The following is a 17,411-nucleotide window of genomic DNA, read 5'->3' on the forward strand; positions in this document are numbered from 1 at the left end:
CAAAATCTGGTATGCTTCTTCAGCTTGTTCATCATCAAAAGTTTTCCTTTTTCAGCTCTGTCCTCTTCTTTTGTTGCTTGCCTCTTTGCCATCGTCATTACTGTCGCCTTTCTCAGCTTCCTGTGAAGTGTCAGGAATTTCTGCAGTCAGAGTTGATGACGTTCCCAGTGTTTCAATAGGACCATCCCTTCCAGGTTCATCCTGAAAAAAAAATATAACTATTAGCAATATATTGGATGATTTATTTACAAAAATCACTATTTTTCCAGATGCCTCAGAGAACAGGAATGGATGGAGTTATCAAGAGCGTTTGAAGCCATGTGGAATTTTCCACATTCCATCGGTACATGTGATGGGAAGCATATCGTGATTCAGTGTCCTCAAAATAGTGGTAGTACATTCTTTAACTACAAGGGAACGTTCAGTATTGTATTAATGGAAGTGGTTAACGCCAAGTACTGTTTCACTTATGTTCACATTGGATGTCAAGGAAGAATTTCAGACGGAGGTGTGTTTCGAGACACTACCTTCTGCAAAAGGTTAACTGAAAACCAGCTCTGCCTACCATCTCCAGTGCCTCTACCAGGTAGGGAGAAGCCATCACCTTACGTACTGGTTGCAGATGATGCCTTTCCAGTGCAAGTGAACATCATGAATCCTTTTAGTGGCACACATGAAAAAGGGTCACCTGAGAGAATGTACAATTACAGACTTAGCCGTGCTCGTAAGGTAGTAGAGAATGCTTTTGGCTTGCTGGCATCTGTTTTCCGAGTGTTTCGAAAGCCTATGTTGATAAATGTGAAACATGCTGAACTCGTTTCAACGGCGTGCGTGTACCTTCACAACTTCCTACAAATGAGTGCAATTTCTAGATCCTTGTACTCGCCACAAGGATCCTTTGATATGGATACCCAAAATGGAACAGTCATTGATGGCGCATGGAGAGAAGTTGTATCTGGAGACACAGGAATGGTTGATCTACAACGCAAACCACGAAGACCTTCGGTGATGCTAAGGTAGTGAGAGAGGAATTTAAGGAATATTTTGTTTCAGACGCTGGGAAAGTTCCTTGGCAAAATTTATATGCATAGTTTGAGGAAGAACAATTAAATGCTTTCTTGCTTTAGGAAAATAGTAGTAGTAACAGGAAATACTGTACATGAAATGAATAAAAGTACATGTTGATGCAATAGATGATAATTTATACCTTAACCTATATGCTAGTACCATGTCTAACAATAATAATAATAATAATAATAATAATAATAATAATAATAATAATAATAATAATAATAATAATAATAGTAATAATAATAATGATAATAATAACGATAACAGTAGTAGTAATAATAATAATAATGATAATAATAATAATAACAATAGTAATAACAATAATAATAATAATAATAGTAATGGTAATAATAATAGTAATAATAATAATAATAATAATATTATTATTATTATTATTATCAATAATAATAACATTAATAATGATAATAATAATAATAACATTAATAATGATAATAATAATAATAATAATAATAATAATAATATTAATAACAATAATAATAATACATTACCTCAATACATGCTTGTTGCTCAGTCTGAGGCTTGGCTTGAGAGGAGTAGCCAGGCCTAGGGGTGTCCAAGTCCAGGAGGAACAAAAGCAGGTCTCTTGCTGGGAGAAGATCCAGATTTTTTTGGGTTAGCCTTTTATGTTCACGGTGAAAAGCTGTACGCAAATTCTTGATTTTTCTTCACCATCTCCACGTCATCACAATTAAATTTATCAGCTAATCCCTGCAGTGCATCTAATTTAGCCCGATTACTCTTGTATTCTTGCAAGCATATATCCCACAGAACAACAAGTTCTCTATATTCTATGAATTCTACGTTTTTTTCTTGTGACCAATTCATCTTGTTGCTTTCAACACGGAATCCTTCCGCGACTGGTGGGAAGCCGTTCAACACTAGGCAACAGGCAAAATCTTGGCGCATGCGTCAGGCAACACGGCAACATGTTGCCGCCTGTAGCATGCAACACAGTCGCATGCTACATGTTGCCTTCTGTTGAACTGGTTGAAACACTTAGCCCATGCGACAATGTAGCATGCCACATGTTTCCAAAATGTTGCCTCGGTGGAATCCCGCCTTAAGAGACCTTGGTATTCTAGTTGACTCAACACTGAAATTCCACCTTCACATCCGTGAAATTTGCTGCAAAGCTAATGGTGTTGCCAGCAACATTCTTAAGGCGGGATTCCACCAAGGCAACATTTTGGCAACATGTGGCATGCTACATTGTTGCTAAGTGTATTTCAACCAGTTCAACAGAAGGCAACATGTTGCCATGTTGCCTGATGCATGCACCAAGATTTTGCCTGTTGCCTAGTGTTGAATGGCTTCCCACCAGTCACGGGAAGGATTCTGTGTTGAAAGCAACAAGATGAATTAGTCACAAGAAAAAAAACGTAGTATTCAGACTTTGTCGAATAAACCATATGTATTGTTCTTGTTTTAGAATCTGAGTTGCCATTTTAGTTTCTCTGCTGAAGGTAATGTTCATGTGTTACATGATTTTCTAAGTATGGATAGAATATGCAATCTATTTTTTTTTTTTTTTTTTTTTTTTTTTTTAACGGAATGGATGCCATTTTCAAGAATAATCATTCTGTTTTCTGCATGCTGCAAATTGCTTTCTGTTATCCATTAAGAAATGTGCATGTGAATACACTTGACATGAATATGTTCATGAATATTGTTGAGATGATTAAATTTCATAAATCTCCTTATTATGATTTTTATATACGCTGTGACATACGTTCATAAGGATTCTGTATAATAATCAACTAATAATAATAATAATAATAATAATAATAATAATAATAATGATGATGATGATGATACTAATAATAAATATTGTCATTATCACTATTATTATTATTATTATTATTATCATTACTGTATTTTTATCATATGCTGTTTTAGTAGTAGTAGTAGTAGTAGTAGTAGTTCTCTATATACACTTATAGTAAACTTACCTTAACTACATCTCTTAGTGCTTCGATGATTGCTTGGCAAAACTCCGGCACAGTCCTTGATATAGTTGGCTCAGAAATTCTGAAGAGGTACATGAGAGATTTGTAGTTGTCTCCGGTTGCTAAGAAATGTAAAGTTACTAGAAGTCTGATTTTAGGTGGTATGGCATCCCGGTAATTAGTGTCACTCTTTCTGATTTTGGGAGAAACTTTGTTGAGAAGATAATTAAAATCCTCCACACTCATCCTTGAAAAGTTCTTGAACAAGGATTGGTCATCAGACAGTAACTTTTCAAAAAATTCACTTTGAGCAGTGCTACTGTCCATAAATAATTCTCTCTTCCACCACCGGTGCTTTCTATTAGTTTTTTTACGAACATTGCGCAACACTAGATATGCAGCAGCAGTGACCGTCTGCTGAGACATCGTGTTGCCAATTGGCTTAGTTATTGTTGAATTGGTGGAAAAGGTTTTGTGGCATTCAACAGGCAACATAGCATGTAGCATGCTACAAGCAACAATGATGTTGCCTTGTCACAGGCAACATGTCTCCTTGTTGAAAGCCGCATTCAACATATTTGTTGAAAGCCAGTCAAGTTGCATGCTACATGTTGCCTATGTTACCTTGGTGGAATCCCGCTTTTAGAGGCACCTTATGTAAATCACCTTCTTTCATGTAGCTATCAGATTTTTGTCACACATGTTCGGCCTATTATTGTCTTTGATAATGTTGTTTGGAATATTGGCTTCCTGGGTAATGTACTCATGCTGGAATCTGTTCAGAGGAGGTGGACTAAAAAGGTTGAAGGTTTTGGTGACCTATCATACTCAGAAAGATTATGTAGACTGAAATTGTTCTCTATTAAGGGTAGATTGCTGAGAGCTGATTTGATTCAAGTATGGAAGATTTTGAGTGGTTTGAGTCCTCAATTAAATGGTGTATTTTCTAGAGCCATTTTGAGTAGAACAAGGGGCCACAGTTTGAAGTTCTTAGTGCCTCATCATTCCGCTGACGTTAGAAGTCGTTTCTTCTCATTACGGGTCAGCTCAATCTCACCAGTCCTTCATACATTTGCTTCAACAATTCCTGGGTCATTGTCTTTATGAGTATTGTTAGTTACATCCTTATGTGAGTTATGTTCTGCATCTAAAACTAGCCAACCGTCCTGCAGTCCTCCAGCGGTACGCTAGTAGTTTTGTTTGGAAGATGCAGAAGAGACTGATGAGGGATAAATACCCTCATCTTGTTAAGAAATCTTGGTAAGAAAGAAAGCAGGTTGGTAAAACAAATATGAAGTAGCTAGAAGCTTTTCAAAAGGGATGGCAGTGCTATATTGCCTATATGGGTCTGAAATAACTATTACTGGGAGGGAGATCTAAGTAAACTAGAGAAAACTCAAAACATAGTAGGAAGATGGGGCCTAGGGGTTCCTTGTAGTACTACCTTAGAAGCCAATAGAGAAGAGATGGGCTGAAGCACCTTTAGTTAGAGTGGCCAGAGGCAAGATGAACTTCTTAAAGAAGATGGAAGGACTAGATGAGGATAGATGGGTAAAGCAGGTGATACAAGATAACAGGGTGGACATCATGGAAGAAGGAAACTGATAGATGGAAAAGATGGGAAAACCTTGAGGAGGATTGGGATAGGATAGGACCCAGAGAGGTAAAGAAAAGGATAGTAGACAATGGGTTAGCTTAATGGCAAGCAGGGATGGAAATGAAATCAACACTTAAATGGTATAGGGATAAGGAGAGACCTGAGGCTCTCCAGTGGCATGTAGGAGACTGGGTTAGCAGGTTGTTAGTAAAGGCAAGAACAGGTACACTGGAGGTGAAGGCTAGAAAGAGAGATGAACTTGATCAGATCTGCAATACCTGTAGAGGGGTGAGGGAAACTATAGAACATTTTCTGGTTGAATGTGTCAAGTATGAAGAGAAGAGTCAGGCTGATAGGGTCAGTAAAGGTAATGATAGGAGAACAGGAATGGGTTAGAAGGTTAGAGGAGGTGGGAAAAGGTGGAGTCCTCACTGTGCTGGGCCTATACCAAGAAGAGATGGAGAGGGAGAGATAGAAAGACAATTATAGGTGTGGCCAAAGATTTTCTAGAGCAGGAGTGGAGAAAATTTTAGTGAAAATTGTTGTGTTCCTTGCCTGGTGCTCATCATTTCATGCTTTTGCAGGCTGTTGAAGGACTAAAACTGGAACACTGGAAGAAACGAGGACCTACAAAGCAGTATAAAGCGTAAAAGATCACAAGAAGATGTGATGTATAGAAATTTTTCCTAACTGGTGTCATTCTATGTGAATTATCGGTAAGTATGACATATTGTATATTGTTACCTTTAAAGAAAGAATTGTTTTGTGGTGTTGTACCAATCGTCACTTTGTTTAGATGTGCAAAGATGTCTATGATTTGATTTTATAGCCTCTGTTGTCATAGACTGACCATCAACCACTGCCTCAATACTGAACCTTGGCCTCATAGGAAGCAGGCCCATTTCCTGAGTTTTTTTTTTTTTTTTTTTTTTTTAGAAAAGGTGTCTTATAAACAATCAAATACAGTACTTAAATGATATATCATAGCAAAACCAATCACAGATGTTCAGCTGTAGGACATCCAATGAGGGCTCACCATGCTGGGAGTTACTTCTAGTATTGCATTTGTTTCTCTTGAGAGAGAATGAACCATGTCATTTTCCACCATTTGCTAAGCTACTTTCACAATGGACACTCACTGCTCTGAGTGCAATTTCAAGTTATTTATTTATTTATTTTTTTTATTTCTACGCTTTGCTGGAAATGCATGAGACTTGTTTGAGTCGTGTGTGTATTGTGGATTGATTTTGCTTCCAAAATTGTGAATAATACCAGACACCAGTAATTTTTGTGATATCCTTGAAGAGGCACAGCACAGCAGCACTATGTTATTGGTGAGCAGCATTGCCAATGCATAGCTACATTTTGATTGGTGATGATAGAGAGGAAGGATTTATAAATATTTACTGTATATCTAACTATATAACTGGAAAACCATAAATGCTTGTCCAAGCAAGATAGAGTTAACGGTGTTGCATCTGCATAAGTAATGTTAATAGTATAGAAAATAAAATCCAACAGAAAAATTTTTTAATATTGCCTGCACTACTCAGTTAGGCATTTACCTACATCATACAAAGATGTTTCAGTCTCAGTCTCAGTTGATGGTCGGGAATACAGGCAACCCCACTTAACGAACAGGTTACATTCCTAAAAAAACGTTCGTTAAGCAAACCAATTATAATAAGTTTGACCCCTGACTTGAACTTCTATTGAGAGTAAACAAAGCAGGAGTGCATCATAGTACAGTAAAAGGTTTAATGAAAGTAAAAATTATGAAATCAAATATTTAAGCAGTTTGATTTACGATTAAGTCATTATAATGTACACTAATGTATGTATGAAAAGTAACTTTATAATGTTGATGATCTTAAATTTATGAAAGCAGGGAGAGTGGAGCAGTTAAGGTGCTAGCTGGCAACCTGTGGAATGTAAACAAAGGATGCATCATTGTACCACATACAAAACTTATGTACCACATTTCTACAAGGCTTTCCATTTTATCCACTGCAGAATCGCGAGTTCAGATGGTTCTTTTAGATTGCAATGAAGATACAGTCTCACCAGCCTTCTTAATAGAGTCTGCTGACTTGAAAATAGTAGAGACACTAGATGGACTCAAGCCTTGGTGGTGAGCAATGCTATTAGTTTTCTTGCCTCTCGTGTCTGTGAATAATATCCAGCTTCACTTTGAGAGTAAGAGACTTCCTTTTCTTCTTAGCAATGCTAGGCGACATTGCAGGGCTGGTAGCAGAGCGTTTTGGTGGCAAGTTGAGCGTGAGATGACTAGTTGGTGCTGGACCCTGTTTTTGTTTTGAACTAAGAGTGGGGAAAGGTAGGGGGAGTGAGTGGTGCACGTGTTGTCAACAAAAGGCACTGGTTTATTCAAAAGCCTGTTGGCTTGCATGATATGATGGGGCTTTCAAACTTGGAAAAAATTACCTGGATATAATTTCATTAAAGCAAGTTTCGTGTTCGTTATATGAGCAGATGGTAGTAAAAGGAAACGTTCGTCGTAGCGAAATTACGTTCCATGAACATTCGTTAAGCGGGGGTTGCCTGTATTGCTTTTACAACGGCACTTCCTCGTATGTTTCTCAGTTTGGGTCTTTTTTTTTTTTTTTTTATATGGTCTAGTTTACTTTGTCTGTTTTTTTCTTTTTCTTCTCTGTTTTTCCAGAAGTTATGTAAGGTTTTTGTTTTTTCTACATTTACATTGTCAAATAAGTATCTTCCCATTACTGCTTCATCCTCTTCTTCATATGGCTGCTGTAGTCCTATGCTTTTCTTCTTTCCTCGCTGTATGCTGGGCACCATAGTATGAAGTGTTTCAGATTTTCAAAATCCTCCCACATAGGTCACACTTAGTTTCTTCATTTTTTTTTTTTTTCTATCATTTAGGCTGAGGTTATTTGTTCTGCATTTGAATAATATTTCTGAGCTTTGTCTGATCATATAGCTTCTCTTATCCTTCCATGCCTTTTCTCCATTTATTGTAGATCTTCATACTTGATTTTCCTTTCATTCCTTCTTTCCATTCTATTTCCTCTCATTCTCTTACTGTTTTCTTTATTTCCTAATTTTTGATGATTTCTTTATGCACTCACTCTATAGTCCAGCCTTTTCAGTTCATTCACTAGGTTTTTCATCCATTTATTTTTCTGTTGCACAATAATTTCTTCTATCCTTCTAAGCAAGTCATTTTCTGCTTTCAAAATATATCTCAAGTACTTCCACTGCCCTTTCATTATCTTATTCTTCATACATGATGCTCCTATTTCTCTTTTAAATGCTTCTTCATATGTCTACCTTGGTGCTCTTAATACTTCTCTATATGCCATTCTCTATCCTCTGTAGCTTCTGTATGTCTTCATTTGTTATATCATTTATGTTGATTTCATATGATATTGATGGTAATGCAACACTTTTCTTATGTGTTTTTCCAATCAATAGTCTGGAGCAGCTTTATGCTATCATTGTGTTAGCCATATTCCCAAGTTTTCTTGCATTTTTTTTATCATATTTTCTTTTTGTGCTTAAGAACAATTTTGGTTGTTATTTACTGTAATTCCTTCCTGGCTGTGCCATCCAACAGTGTAACGTTATGAATGACTAATGGTGTGCTGATACCAAAGCTCAGAACATGGTGAACAGATCCAGAGCTAAGATTTAGCCTCTCGTTTGGCGGCCAGGTGGAGTTGGTGTTTGTTTTGGTGTGTTTCCACATGTTGGCTTTCTGGGGTTGCTCTATCTGCACTGTGGCCCCTTAATGGGGCACGGAGGATGTAGCAGGCTTGAGTGTGTATTTGTGCTCAGTGAGACATGCGCAGAGTGTAATTGTGCAGTGTGCCAAGACGATGAGTGTAATATTATCCACAAGGCGATTATTTGGTTGCTGGCATCTTGTTTACTTCGCTAAATCTCTCTTCAGGGTGGTATGTATTATTGGAATTTACTTTTATTTTCCTTATGGATTTACAAATCCTGCCCCATTTTGTATGTCTTGTGTGACATAGCCATCAATCAAATGTTCAGTTGTCACGCCAGTATTGTATCTTCCATAGAGGCCATAGAGGCGATATTTACCTGGTCATCATCTGTTTTCAGGATGTTCAGAGAGCGACTTAAATGTTTGGTTAGAGATCTGGTTATGGTTTGTAAGTGTTTTTTTTTTGTTTTTTTTGGGGGGGGCTAGGGAGATGATCTTTCTCCCATGGCAGTAAGAGGATAGTTTCTTTACTTCAATGGTGAAGGGGAAAAAAAAATTTACCAGTCTTAGTTACAATTTTGGCAAAGGAGGTGAGCAGGTACTCAGTGTTTTTGAGGGACAGTGACACCAGAAGTGATGGGGAATTTCATGCCGATAATGTAACCCACCTATTGTATCACAGGGTTTGTCACATGGTGCATTTGGTGGCTTTGCGTGGCTGTAGTGCATACACAACTACGCTCTCCTCAGGCTTCACACACACGTCGATGACGCCACACCGTCAAGACATTGCCAAGCAGCTCCCAGGAAAAGGACTTCAGCAGGCATTAGAGCCAGACCTAGACCTATGTGCAGGGGGTTAGGGGACCATAGGGTTCTCCTGTCTCCATAATAAGTAAGATTTGGATACAATATAGACGGAAAAGTGGAGAAAGAAATGAAACTGGGTGGTGCGGCCAGACATATGACACCAAAAACAAATGACATGTGATAATCAGCAATTTATTGAAACACCTGTTGAACTGAGGAGTTTGACTGAGGATAATATGGATAAGGACTTTTCTGGATTTAGAGATGAAAGAAGCAATATGAAGAGGTTGATAAATGTGGAAAGAGAGATAAGAGGAAGTGATGTTGAGTTTAATGGACAAACAGGACAGACTGATAATAGAAAACACAGAGCTGAGATTGAGATTAGTCGAATGTGAGAAAGGCAGTGTAATCAATCAGGAATTAAAGGAAGAGATACAGGAGATAAGAAACAAAATGATATACTAAAAGCTACATGTCACGACTACGACAACTTCAGGACCCTACAGAAAAAAAGTTTAGGATGAGATTGAGGACAGTAGAAAATGGAATGGGTGAAAACAAGCTGAAGGAATTATGAAATGCATGGAAACAAGAAGAGGAAGAGGTAAAAGTTAAATTTTCAGAGGTAGTAAAGAGACAAATTCAGGAAAAAAAACAAAAGACTTGTACAAGTAATTAAGGAGAAAGAAGGTCTAGTGAGAGATACAGTGGATAAGAGGAAATGTTTTTTGATTTTGGGATGAAGAAAAAGAAAAATCCAAACAAGTTCATAAGAGAGCGTGAAAAGAGAGAATTGCCAAAACTATTTTCAAACAGGTCCACGCCAGCACACAGGAGTTGGACCAGGAGGTGGAGGAAGTGATTAGGTTGGGAAGATTTAGTGAAGGAGGTAGGAAACCAATGAAAGTGAGAATGAGATCGCAGGTGGTGGGGGAGGAAATTATGGCAAAGAAAGGAAAGCTGGCTGATGATACTGAACATAAAGATATATGGATAAAAAGAGATATGGACCTGGAGGAAAGAGAGAAAAAGAGAAAATGCTAGGAAATTAAGCTAAGGAAAAAAAAAACGAGAAAAGGACAGAGATCGAGTAAAAGAATTTCTATTGGAAGAAGGAGGAAGTCATAGAGGAGGCAAGAAATTAAGAGTGACTTGTATTAATATAGACAGGTTGTTACCCAGTGTGTTGAAGGTTAGGGATTATATGATATAATTAAAGGAGGGAAGACATACCAAGTAGAGAAGGAAATGTGTAAAATAATGAATGAGAGCTTCAAAACTGTGGAAGAGAGTTTTACAGAACCAAATATGACATTGCATCGCCAAGGATTACAGGAAATCACAGTGCACAAAGAGTATATTGGAAGATTATTAGATAATTTGGATGTCAGAAAAGCAATGGAGCCTGATGATGTATCGGGCTGAGTGCTAAAAGAATGTAAAAAGCAGCTGTTGTATCCAATTTGGAAAATAATTACAAGTTTACTAAATGAAGGGAAAGTTCCATTAGAGCCGACGTAATACCAATATTTAAAGGAAGAAAGGCAACTGAGCCATGAAATTACTGACTGGTGTCACTTACAAGTGTTATGGGGAAGTTGCACGAAAGTTATCAAAGAAAATGGGTTAAACATCTGGAAGAAGAACAAGTCATATCGAACAGACAATTTGGGTTCAGGACAAGACAGTCATGTGTGTCAAACTTAATAAGCTTCTGCTTGAGAGTAATAGAAGGACTGGAAGGCCAAGATGGATGGGTGGACACAGTATACCTGGAAATAAAAAGAGCTTTTGATAAAGTCCCTCATGGAAGACTACTTTGGAAACTAGAGAACATAGGAGGACTGCAAGAAACTTTTTTTTTTTTTTTTATGCTAGAGGAAATGCTGCCAAGGGCAACAAAATGTTAGAAAAAAGGCTCACTGAAACTGCAGGTTCCCTGAAAGGTCAAAAGAGTGATCCAAAAGCAAGGAACAAATGGCTCAACACCTCTCTCTTAAAAGAAGTTAAGTCATAGCAAGATGGAAATACAGAAGCAGGTAGGGAGTTCCAGAGTTTACCAGTGAAAGGTATAAATGATTCAGAGTACTGGTTAGCTCTTGTATTAGAGGGATGGACAGAATAGAGATGAGAGGAAGAAGAAAGCCTTGTGTAGCGAGACCACAGGAGGAAGGGGGGCATGTAATTAGTAAGATCAGTAGAGCAGTTAGCATGAAAATAGCAATAAAAGATAGAAAGAGGCACAACATTTTGGCGGTTAGAAAGAGGCTGAAGACAGTCAGTCAGAGGAGGGGAGTTGATGAGATGAAAAGCTTTTGATCCCACCCTATCAAATAAAACTGTATGAGTGGAACCCCCACCCCCCCTAAACATGTGAAGAGTACTCCATACAAGGACAGATAAGGACCTTGTATAGAGTTAGCAGTTGGAGGGGCAAGAAAAACTGGTGGAGACGCCTCAGAATGCCTAACTTTATAGAAACTGTTTAAGCAAGAGATGAGATGTGAAGTTTCCAGTTTAAATTCTGAGTATAGGACAGACTGAGGATATTCAGTGTAGAAGATGGGACAATGAGGTGTCATTAAAGAAGAGGGGATAGTTGTCTGGAAGGTTCTGTGGAGTTGATAGATGGAGGAATTGAATTTTCGAGGTATTGAGCACTACTAAGTTTTCTATGCCCCAATTAATAATCTTAGAAAAATCAGAAGTCAGGCATTCTATGGTGTTCCCATCAGGTCGATAAGCCTTCTGAAGGTTTAGGCCAGCAAGGACATGGAAAATATTACGAAGAACTTTAATTGTAGGCATAAGATAGTCTGAGGGAGAAGGAGAGGGAAGGACAAGCCCAAAATCATCCAAGGTGGAGTTGTTAGCAAAGGTATGAGAGAAGTGTTCAGCTTTAGAGACAGATGTGATGACAGTTATGCCATCAGAATAAGATAAAAGAGGGAAAGATGAAAAAGTAAAGGTTTTGGAGGTTTTTGGTAAGATGCCAGAAGTTTCAAAGGGAGTTTGAGTTGAAAGATTTTGACATTTTTTCTATTTATGAAGGAGTGTTTGGCAAGTTGAAGAATAGACTTGGCATGATTCTGCGCAGAAGTATATAAAGTTCATGATATTCAGGTGATGGAAGGCTCAAGTACCTTTTGTGGGCAACCCCACATGTATAGTACATGAAAACAGGCTGTGTTAAACCAAGGTTGAGAAGGTTTAGCTTGAGAAAAAGAGTGAGGAATGTACACCTCCATACCAGACACTATCACTTCTGTTATACATTCACCACACAGAGATGGGTCTTTGACACAGAAACAGTAATCATTCCAGGGAAAATCAGTATAATACCTCCTCAGGTCCCCCCAACTGGCAGAGGCAAAGTGCCAGTGCCACTTCTACTTTGGAGGATCCTGTGGAGGGATTGGAGAAATAGGACAAGATACAGGTACGAGGTTGTGATCAGAGGAGCACAACGGAGATGATAGGGTAACAGCATAAGCAGAAGGGTTAGAGGTAAGAAAAAAGTCAAGAATATTGGGCATATCTCCAAGATGGTGAGGAAGACGAGTAGGGTGTTGCACCAGTTGCTCTAGGTCATGGAGGATAGCAAAGTTGAAGGCTAGTTCACCAGTATGGTCAATGAAGGGAGAAGAAATCCAAAGCTGGTGGTGAACATTGAAATCTCCAAGGATGGAGACCTCCGCCAAAGGATAGAGGGATAGAATGTGCTCCATTTTAGAAGTTTAAGTCGAAGAGTTTTCTATAGCCAGAGGAGTTATGGGAGAGATAGACAGCACAGATAAATTTAGTGAGTCCCTTACAAACTCAGAAGATAAAAGAGCGTTGGCACAAGAGCAAGTTAAGTTATTGCTGACATGGATGCAACATCGAGCTTTGAAATGAAAATAAGAATAGAGTAGGTAGGAGGGAACAGCTGTGTTTTAGTGTTTTGATGAGTAATAGTAGAGGAGAGGTTGTGTTCTACAGATTAAAAATTAGATCTAAGACTGCAAATGTTGCAAAAGTTAATGAAAAAAAAGTTGAGGGAGGTGTGAAGACATTTTTGTTGCTAACTGAAGACCAGTCTGACTTGGGGACATTTCTGGTCCCCTCCCCTAGATGGGGACTCCAAGGCTGGATTAGGAGCTGCCATTTTTTTTTTTTTTTTATTTATTTATTTATTTTTTATTAGTGAAGGAAGTGTGTGTAGTTTTGTGAGAAGGAGGAGTTTTAGGAGGAGAGTAGAGGACAGGCTGTAACTACATCCTTGAGTTATGAGACACAAAGGGAAATGTTCAGCGAGATCACAACTAGCTAATGGAAGGTTCACAGCACCCGCTGAACTGATCTGGATCAGAATTGGTCCGGAACAGAACTAATGCTATTAGAACTCGCTGGGAGTAAATTATCATTTTTGCTACCTCTTCCTCTTACCTGTTACCTATTGACAGTGTTTGTCTTGCTCATTCCGCAGTATGAGGGTGTAAGTTGGTATCTGTCCCAGATGGATTTACCTTGGTTAACACCTCGAAGATTATTGTTGGGGGATAACTTGAATTGTTCCTTCATTTTCTGGGGGAAATTATCTGTGTTTCTTGAGAGCAAAACAATGTTCAAGTTAAGGATTTGTTTTTCTTTTAATATTTTTCCCTTACAAGCTCATTTTCCATCTCCCTCGTATTTTTCTTTCTGGGACTGATAAGCAGTTCATGCAGTCTTAGAAATTTTCTGTTTAGCAAAATGATGTTGATAGAACTGCCAATGTTTCATTAGGTTTGTTTTCTAATTCTTTTTCTAGATTGAAGGAAAATGAAAGTGTGAGATTCATCCTCAATTTGATACGCTTATATGAGCATGTGGAATATCATCATTTTAAGATGGAAACTCTTAAAGATATATTACCATGGATTACAGATAATTGCTTCTTTGCATCCATTGACTTAGTGTTTTTGCTGTTCTGGTATGAGAGCAGGATCGTTCATGGTTTTAATTTAGATTTGTGGAATAGATTATTATGGCAATTCATGTGCTTACCTCAGGACTTTTCATCACTTTAACCTTTTAATAAGTTATCAAAGGTCCCTTTTTCATATTTTTTTTGTCTAAGTTCCCTGACAACCAACTATTTACATTGGCAATTTTCTAATGATGACAATTTCAAGAGAGATATTAATTACTGATGCTCAATATGTCGGTCTGTCCTTGGATAGATTAGGTTCTACAATCAACATGGAGAAGCCAGACCTAGCCTTAACTGGCCCAGTCATACTATGGAATTCTTGGATTTTATAATAAATTCTAGTGACTTAAGCTTACACAAGATAAGGCCATAAAGATTAAGAAGTTGGGATTGCAGTTATTGCAAATGGATGAGATGAAAATCAGAGATCTGGCGGCTTTTATTGGCAACTTGGTTGAGGCAGGAGTTTCTGAATATTGGGCTACCTTGAAATATAAATAATTAGAAGTTCTGAGGAATGGGATTCTTAAGTTATGATGTTTTTTATGCCTTTTTATGCCTGCTTCAAAGGACAGCATGACTGATACACTGGTGGATGATTGTAAGATTAAACGAGTACTTACCAAGTATGAGGTTTGATCGCAATTTCACGAACATTCAACGACGTCACAGTGGTGTACAACGAGATGCCATGCTACCATTTCACCGTCAGTCACTTTTAGAGAGGAGGTTTGAGGAAGCAGTTACAAATTACCGCAAGGACCCTTCGCCCTAAAGTGAGGATCACAAAACAGACAGGGTAGGGAGGGAGGGCGTTGTACACCACTGTGACGTCGTTGAATGTTCGTGAAATTACGATCAAACTTCATACTTGGTAAGTACTCGTTGAATCTTACAATTTCACGTCACGAATTTCAACTGACTTCACAGCGGTAGCCAACAAGAGCTTTAGAGAGGTTCTTGAAACCTACTAAATTACAAATCAAGCTAAAAAACAAAACGCAACACAGACAACCCCTGCGTAACGAAGGGGTTACGTTCCTAAAAAACACTTTGTTAAGCGAAACTTCGTTAAGCGAACCGATTATAACAAGTTTAACCCCTGATTTGAACTTCCATTGAGAGTAAGCAAAGTGAGAGTGCATCATAGTACAGTAAAAGGTTTAATGAAAGTAAAAATTATGAAGTTAAACATTTAGGTAGTTTAATTTAAGTCATTATAATGTACACTAATGTATGTATGTACGTAACTTTATAATGTTGATGATCTTAACTATATGAAGGGAGGGAGAATGAAACGGGAAATACACTAACCGGCAACCTGTGGAATGTAAACAAAGTGCGCATCAAGGTACCGCATACAAAACTTATGTACCACATTTCCACAAGGCTTTCCATTTTATCCATTGTAGAGTCATGAGTTCAGGTGGTTCTTTTAGCTTTCAAGGAAGATGCGATCTCACCAGCCTTCTTAATAGAGTCTGCTGACTTGAAAATAGTGGACAGTAGATGGAGTCAAGATGGTGGCAAGCAATGTTATTAGTTTTCTGGCCTCTCTCTTGTCTGTGAATAATATTAACCCAGCTTCACTTCGAGAGTAAGACACTTCCTGATCTTCTTAGGAACGTTAGGCCACATTGCAGGGCGTTTTGGTGGTAAGTTGAACTAGGGAAGATGAGCTGCTGGTGACGCTGTTATGTTTTGACTGGGGAGTGAGTGGTGCACGTGATCTTGATCTTGATCTTGATGCTACAGATGACGCAGAATTTCTTCTGAGTCAGTATCGGCAGTGCCTGTGTTGTCCACGAGAGGCTTGATCTTGATTTCTATTCTGCAGGTGTCTCAGGATTTCTCCTGAGGCAGGCCTTAGTACCAGCAGCTCCTGGTGTATTCAAAAGCCTGTCAGCTTGCATGATACGGTGGGGCTTTCAAATTTGGAAAAAATTACCTGGATAAAACTTCGCTAAAGCGAGTTTGGTGTTCGTTAAACGAGCAGATGGTAGTAAAACAAAACCTTCGTTGTAGCGAAATTTCGTTGTATGAACCTTCGTTAAACGGGGGTTGCCTGTACTCAGAACATTGGTAAGGAAAATACCAAAATAGCAAACATAAGACCTATCACATGTATTTCAGGACAGTATCACAAAAAATCCCAAGAACCTTCCACAGGGTACAGAACAAATTTTTGTCCCTAAGTTTATGCCACAACCAAGTACATATAGTGTATATATTTCTTGAACATTATGGGAACCAATCCCCGGAAACTTACAGGAAAAAAAAAAAAAAAATTCTTTCCCCACTTCACAAACCTAAGAAGGGGGTCACAAACCCTTTCAAAATTTTACATGAGAAAAGAACAAAAGCATTACGACAAAATTGCCCTAGCAAACTGGACCTGCTGGGCAAGAGACTTCCGATAGTGTCAGGTAAAAGTAGACTCCCTCGCCCATCCAATGGTGGAGACTACTGTAGCAAGAGGCAACATCCGGGCTGCCTTACTGGAAGAGGCTGACCTAGTAGAATGGGGAGAGAAGACAGTAATGTCAATGCCAGCAGCTCCCATCACGTCTCTCACCCAACGCCGCAATGTATCCCGGGAGGCCAATCGAACCGGAGGTCGTGTAGTCAGGAAAAAAACCCGTAAGTGACCCACGGATAGAGCTAGTCCTATCTAGATAATGCTTGATGGTGTCAACAACACACAAGCGACTGTCATGTGGGTAGGCATCAAAAAACAAGCCTGACATGTGGACCCCAGGACAAGAGGTTTTTAATAAGTCTCCAATCCCAAAATCAACCTGAGACTCTGTGACAGACATATTTCTAAGATCTAGTAAATGTAAGGTCTAACTGCAGTGGCCTGACAACAAAAGCATAAGAATAACTAGTTTCCTTGACAACTGAAGAAGAGACAAGTCCATAGTATGGCCAAGACCACAGATATAATCCAACACTACCTGAGGATCCCAAGTTGTATGGGAGCATGGAAGAGGTGGTCTCTCTAAGAAAACTGCCTTCATAAATCGAGAGACTAATGGATGTTGTCCTGCAGGATGACCATTAATAGTAGCAATAGCAGAGATGGCTGAACGGATTGTATTCATGGAGCTGTATCCCCGACTGCTGCGTTGATATTGTAACAAAAGGTGATCCAACAGGATACTCACAGGTGGCTGAAACGGATCAGTTTCCCTTTGGAGGCAAAACAACAACCAGCTGCTGATATGCGGCCTATATTGTGCCCTATTACTAGTTCTCCAGGAACGAAGGAAAAACTGGGCAACCTCCTGCGAAAGGCCA

The 17,411-nt window shown here is 38.7% G+C and overlaps 1 protein-coding gene across 6 annotated transcripts in view; it reads left to right on the top strand.

The window, feature by feature from the left end:
- Window positions 1–17,411, top strand: part of LOC123500151 (N-acetylglucosamine-6-sulfatase-like) — a 298,128-nt gene that overhangs the window by 27,739 nt on the left and 252,978 nt on the right. For 3 of the 6 annotated variants that reach the window (XM_045248834.1, XM_045248836.1, XM_045248839.1), the window contains exons 3-4: window positions 270–1,016; window positions 5,220–5,351. The gene's annotated coding sequence lies outside the window, so the exon portion shown is untranslated. The remainder of the gene's footprint in view (window positions 1–269; window positions 1,017–5,219; window positions 5,352–17,411) is intronic. The other 3 variants (XM_045248838.1, XM_045248837.1, XM_045248835.1) reach the window with 1 other exon arrangement.

This window comes from Portunus trituberculatus, chromosome 50 (genome assembly GCF_017591435.1).
Source record: "Portunus trituberculatus isolate SZX2019 chromosome 50, ASM1759143v1, whole genome shotgun sequence".
Classification (NCBI taxonomy): Eukaryota; Metazoa; Arthropoda; class Malacostraca; order Decapoda; family Portunidae; genus Portunus; species Portunus trituberculatus.